We start from the raw sequence: 6491 nt of genomic DNA, 5'->3' as shown, positions 1-6491 counted from the left end.
GTGAGCTTTTGTATGTATTTCCCCAGTTTTCAACACCATACTCTAAGTATGGTAAAAATCAATGAAGAATACAAAATGCGTAGTGCTTTCCCGTCCAAAATATATCTAACCCTTGCCAATATCAATATATTTTTTGCTATTTTGTGCTGAACATATCTGATATGAGATTTCCAGGAGAATTTGTCATCAACTATGACACCTAGAAATTTAATTTCATATACCCGTTCTATATTAGCTCCCCCAATTTTCAATCGAAGTTAGTTATCTAATCTACGATTCCCAAATACCATAAATTTAGTTTTATCCAAATTCAGAGATAGTATATTACTATCACACTATTTCTTTATCTTCTCAAGTTCCTGTGAAACCCGTCCAGAGAGTTGCTGTAGGTTTTCACCCAGTGAAGAACAACTTAAGTTTGGTTACCTGTGTGGAAGAATGATTTCAGAATTCATAACATCTGGCTTCCATGTGACTCGGTGCAAGGACTGAGAGCAGACAGACATTTACACACACATCTCAAACCGCCAGCACTGCCAGACATGTTAGGACAGAGTCAGCAGTCGCTCCCTTCTCTACCCGCCCAGCATTCAGGCTTGGACTGTGCATGAGTAACCCCGCAAAACTGGCAATCGCGGTGTAACCCACCGTGGAGATGTGAACCTGACCATTACGTATGCCTAAAATAGAGCACGCAGCCTTAGAAGAGAGGATTTTAAAAAATTAGCTGCAATTATAACAAACCAAAGTATTCTGACAGAATGAAAAGGACTGTTGAAGGTGATCTAATCTGTTTCATATGTGCAGCTTTTGTAACAGGATTGTCTACTCTATTGTTTACACTGTCGCACCTGAGAAGAGTCACGAGACCTTAATCTGGTATGTTTCAATTCTCAGGGACACTGTGCAGGAAGTTCTCTGCCAATTTTATAACATCTAAAAACATTCTTGTAACCATGTGAAACTTAGCAGCATGTGTGACAACATACAGCTGCATGAATTCACTTCTCCCAGTCACTTGGTAATGTGCCAACATTTCCTTTAGCTATGAAGCCTGGAAATTACCTCAGTGGAAAGACAGTGGAAAGAGTAAATATATTGTAAATCCATAATTTGTCCTGATTGTTCACCCTACACCAAAACCCACAAGAGACTTACAAGTGGAATTACAACTGTAATATTTGGTTATAAATATCCTGCTAAGAGCTATTCCTGAACTCTGGTGTCTTCTACCATTGACCCATTGAACCTGGGTCTAGTAACACATCTACCTGCTACCAATTCTAACAACAAAACATCTGAAACACTGATAGCAGTGGGAGTAGCGCTGTAGTAAGGCAGGTTAAATCTCTCTGGTTCACTTCCTTGAAAGGACTCAAGCTTCCCTAACACTCGAATGCAGGAGAAACTAACCCACTTTTTGGCGCACTTGAGACATGGGTACGAGGAGTCATGTAACAATACTTTAGCTGATGGTTTTCATGATTACATTTAAAACCAGGGTTTGTGCTGTCTTCTGTAAAGCATTTTCAGGGCCACAAATCCAGTCAAAAACAAGGTTAATTCTAAAAATATATAAAGAGAGAGACATTATAGTCATCCAAAAACAACAAACTGATACCGACTGAGAGCTGCAGGGCGCCTGTGTAACTTACACTAACAAGGATATCTAACTACATATATATTTACATACTGCAGACACAGTGAAGGTAACATGCAGCGGTATTGTAAGAGATAGAGTTTCTCCTTCATAGCAATAACAGTAATCTCATCCTTTCTCATGGGCCTGTGCAGCCCTCATTCCTCAGTTACATTGTCTTAAGATATGGTTCCACTTACAACTTATCTTCTAGCAACAAGGCCAGAAGCAGATTGGGTGATAAAGTCAGGTGAGAGCATTTTATAAACATGTTTCTGAAACGGACTGAAAATCCCCTACTATCAGGCTTCCCTGGAAGAATACGCATTGTGATGACTCTGTACAATGGGTATTAAAAGGTTATCTCCAGTTGCCTATGCGGAGCACCAGAGACACTTTCAGCTACTGAGTCTAACATTTTTTGTAGCCATGGCAGAGTTTTAGCATCACAGGAAGCCAGCCTCGAGGCTAAGGATTCAGTTGAGCTTCTAATGCTGAGTATATGCTGGAGAAATCACTGACAAATTCAGGAAAACAACAGATCCAGCATTCACAGAAGTCTGTATTTGTATATCAAGTGTGATGTGTGGTTTATAACGAAGGCAAAAAGCTACAGGACGAGTTAGCAAAATATATGTTACTCATAGAAAGTGATGTGTGAAGTTAGAAGGGACAGTCTGGGCCATCCTGTAACACATTCCTCCACAGATTCATCTGTCACACACACACCAAACACCTTTGTTCACACATTTCCTTGTTGTTTCCTATCAAGCAGTGCTCTTCCTCTGCAAACACCTGCACCATCTCTTGCTCCCAATCACTTTCCTATATTGTATGACCATGTCGCAACCATAAAGATGTGCTATTTTTCCACCCATATTCTCTCACAGCTGAAAGAGAGACCCGTTAGACAAATCAAACACCATGTGCTAAGGAACAGGCCACACAAAGCAGCTGATTAGCTTGCCATGTGTCCTGGATAAGTTTCACGTGTTACCAGTCCCTACAGAGGATTCCCTGATAGCCTGTGCGGATGTCCCCGGCCCAAGTCAGCAGTTTTAATGTAATATTTGAGAAATATCATGGTGCAGTGTCCCTGCATTGTGCAACAATGTTTATTACATTACATTAATGGCTTCATTATGACCTGGCAAAGTACATATGAGTGACAGATTTGTTAAAACAATCAGCCACAGGACACAAGTTCAGTGGACAAAGCATCATCTCAGCTGAAGCACCCTTGAGCAAAAGATCAAGTCAATACAGGAGTGTTCACCTTCCGACTCTGACCCTTGACATCTGTGGAAATGGGCAGGGGTATATAGGCTAATTTGACTCCAGATTAAAAATGTTCATAAACTACACAGAAAAACTGGTGGACCCACTGTTTACAGCCTAAACCACAGTACAGCTCCGCATTAAAACATGAGGATCTCCATTCTCTGTTTGTTCCTGATTGCAATCTCATCTGTTGTTAAACGCAGGGGAAATTATTGGCATTCCCGGGAGCTCAGAAAATAACTTTACGGTTTGTTCAAAAGAGGATGCAAGAGGCATCTGCAGCTCTAAACAGGACTGCTTAGCTTTGCGAATAATTTTGTGCCATTCAAGCACCTGACCTCCACCTCAATGTTGACGTGGGGGATTTACTGGAATTTTAATTACATAACAATAACAAGGGATGAATTTTGGCCACGTTTGTCTAATAATTCTGAAATCTACTGTTACACTACAATGTATAAATACACCAACTTTACCAACATCCTCGCTTTTCAACGGGGGTTACTGGATGGGTGACGTTAGTACGAAAAGGATACACTATAAGTTGGTACACGGTTTTAAAAGTTTTTTGTTTTTTTAAGTGAGCATTTATTTAAAGTAATAACTTATAATGAATCAATAATTCTACTTAACAAAAAAACCCCAACATATCCTAACCAACCAACCTGGATACTCATGCTTGCCTGTAAAATGTCCTGGCAGCATCACGGTGGTGAAGGAAGAACCAGCACAACTTAGCTGTCCAGACTTTTTGGGTAACGACTCTTAACTGCTCAGAATTACTAGTGTTAATGGTGAAATGTGTCAAATGAACAGAAACTAACGTTATGCCTAAAAAACTAAATCTATTTAAACAATTCGATTTACTTAAATGACGTCACGAGAACTGTAACCGTTAAAATTACGGATAATGACAGTCAAACCATCTAGAATAGCAAAACCTACCTTTCAATAAGCAAAACGTTATTCCTTACAAGAGAGGTAATCCAACCGGGTTTGTCTACGTTCTTTCAAAAACAGAAGGAAAGAAATCCGATTGGGAAGGACTTGGATAAGTTTCGGAGAAGAGTCTTCAATCCTCCTCCTTCACCGACAACCACACTGTTCGCGCTGGACCTGAAACAAACAGATAGGAAAACATGTGCGGTGGGTGGAAGCGTAAACCCACGGACCCGGGATGGCGAACAGGATTTTATACTTGTCTAAATCAACAATATATAGTCGAGTAGTCATAGACAGTACCTAATATTTATTCAGCAAAGTAGCTCATAATATACATGATCGTATTAGTGTCGGTTTATTCCCGTTAATGTCGAGAATTGTTACGGTGCTCGCTTCGTACACCCCCAGCCAAACTCAAATTTGGTATCGCCCACGGCTGCCTCTCATTCCATTCCACCCAACTGTGCTGGCACCAGCTCTGTCGCATTCATTTTGGAAGTCGCAGCGGGGAGAAATAGTAACGCTCGTATGCAATAAAAGCGTGCTCAGAAAAAGTTTTGCGATGTAGATGTTTATTTTTATGACCGGATCGCCAACACTTTGCAGTTGGTTTTGTTCTATATTTCTTTGACCTGGGCCATTATGAAAGATGCATTGTCACCCTATAATTAACCTTTTCATCATCAGCCGACTCTGGGCTTGATGTGTTTCTGCCTTCAGAGGTTAAAGCACCACAAACCTTAGAGATAGGGCCTTGTGTAGACACCAGCTGTGCATTGTGCATGAAAATTGTGCCTATAAGAAATTACTTCATTTCCTTACACTTCTAAAAACCCATCCTCCCCTTTCATAAAGTCAGCCACTGACTTAAAAGTGGGGGTCGGCCCACTTAGTTGACATGGTGACCCCTAATTAGTGCTCAGGGGCCCAGACTCTGCTCCATATGCTTGTTGGAGAGAGAAATGGAGTACCAAACATGAAAAGGGGTCCGGAAGTGTGCCTGGTCAAGCCAGGTTAACCCCCCGGCCCACATTACAAGCAACTTTGAAGTGACATCAGTAAAGGAGTTCTGAACAACAAAGCTAGCCAGAGATTATTCTCTTCAACCACAGACCACAAGTTCCCAATCTCTGGAGTAGTCACCAAATGATCAGGTTCACACTGTAAAACTTTCAAAATGGAACTCATCATTTGGTGGATGACCGGGGGTGGAACATCATTACGCCCTAATAAAAATACTCCTTAATGATAACATGACCCTTTAAATGAGTCATGCAACATGTTCAGAACTCTTTCATCCATATTTGGTTTTCTAAACTGTTTTCAAAACTATTATAACAAATACCACTCCAAATATGACACACCTGACCTCACATTCCATGCTTATACCTCCCCTCCCTTAAACTGCAGAGCGCTTGCAGCCTTTGTCTGCTTCCCTGTCTTGATTTGATTAGTTTTCTCTGGCTGAGCTGGAGATGCAGTGGGGAGCAGGTTGGGCTCTTTGTTGCTGCATTATCTGACTAATTGAAATAACTCCCTCTGCGTTTCTGTCTCCTCTGGAAAAGATGAGTAGCCGCCCACCAGGCCCCGGTCATCGTGGCGAGTCCTTGCCATCAGCCCCTCCCCTGACTTAATGTAACACATGCAGCTACCTCAACACACCCAAGCATGGTAAAAACAACATTTTCACACAAACCATTATCTGTTTTGCTGCACCATGACACTGAATAATAAAGCACAGTCAAAATTATATAGACATTTATTGTAAACACAGTTTCTCTCAGCCCCAAAAATCCAAAACAGCAAGAATTGTGTGACCACATTTTACATCTCATTCAAAATAATTTGCAGATAAGCAAGCAGAGCAGAGATACGTAAGTGTATGGTCAAGCTGACTAACAAAAAAGTATGTAGGCACCCAAACATGACACTCATATTTAATTGTTAGGCACCTGATTTCAAAACTATAGGCAATATTCTGCCACTGTAACAGCTCTCTGTGAAAACCAAAAGCACATAAAAGTAAGTAAATGTTGTGTGCTCAACTTTATTGAAAGATGTGGTGTTATTAGAAGTAACGCATCCCCCCAGGTTATTTTTAGTCTTTGCCTTTGAACAAATTCCTGTACATTGCTGTTGTTTAAATGGAAGAGCATGTATTTTTCAAACTCCCTGGAACATGTTTTGGGTGCCAGATCAAACAGTACTGCCTGTGTGATTATGACTGTTATTTTATATACTTTTTGGAATGAGTTTGAATGTAGATCTGCTCTGAGGCAGATGACTGGTCAGTTACGTGAGATCCTTGATTTAATATTCTCATCCCTAAGGGAAATAGCAGGAAAATTGCGAGGGGTATCTGCTTGGAAGATAAATTAGCAAAATGCTACAATGAAAAGAAGGCTACAAGGTGCACTCCAGAGTATGGTCATTTTAATAAATGCAATATTGAAACACAGCACCTGTAAGTTTAAAGAATGAATTTCCTCATCTTGCAGTATTGGAAGGAAAGCGCAGCTGTAATTTGGAAACTCTGGTGCACTATAAAGTTTGTTGAAGAAAAGCACTGCAGAAATGTGCTGCGATCCCAACAGGCAGGCGGACAGACGAGGGCACTGATCTAAGTTAT

General features: G+C 40.8%; 1 protein-coding gene across 1 annotated transcript in view; it reads right to left on the bottom strand.

The window, feature by feature from the left end:
• The window catches only part of frmd6 (FERM domain containing 6), a 25309-nt gene extending 21269 nt beyond the window's left edge, over positions 1 to 4040 (bottom strand). Inside the window, exon 1 of the mRNA XM_020622858.1 lies at positions 3866 to 4040. The gene's annotated coding sequence lies outside the window, so the exon portion shown is untranslated. The remainder of the gene's footprint in view (positions 1 to 3865) is intronic.
• Between the last annotated feature and the right edge of the window lie 2451 nt (positions 4041 to 6491).

Source organism: Monopterus albus, unplaced genomic scaffold (assembly GCF_001952655.1).
Source record: "Monopterus albus unplaced genomic scaffold, M_albus_1.0 scaffold290.1, whole genome shotgun sequence".
NCBI lineage: Eukaryota > Metazoa > Chordata > Actinopteri > Synbranchiformes > Synbranchidae > Monopterus > Monopterus albus.
Note: the sequence above shows the minus strand (reverse complement) of the source record. Positions and strands in the feature narration are given on the sequence as shown.